This window comes from Phaethon lepturus, unplaced genomic scaffold (genome assembly GCF_000687285.1).
Source record: "Phaethon lepturus isolate BGI_N335 unplaced genomic scaffold, ASM68728v1 scaffold36443, whole genome shotgun sequence".
Lineage (NCBI taxonomy): Eukaryota > Metazoa > Chordata > Aves > Phaethontiformes > Phaethontidae > Phaethon > Phaethon lepturus.
The window spans coordinates 475-720 of NW_010528963.1; positions in this window are offsets into that span (position 1 = coordinate 475).

The window sequence follows — 246 nt, forward strand, 5'->3', positions numbered from 1 at the left end:
TGTCTTTGGCGGCAGAGTAAGGGTGACCCTCGAGCCTTGACCCCCAGGTTGGGAGCTCCCCTCCCAAAACAAAAATTAAAACTCTGGAGAGGTTTTGGCTACCGGCTGCTGGGAGGAGGCATAGGGGTGGGGGGACAGTCCCCAACCCCAGCAGTTAATCCACAGCAGCGAGGAAATCGCGGCTCAGCCGCACGTAGATTTACATAAGAGGGGGGAGAGGGGCCGTCTGCCACGAAAACAGACGCG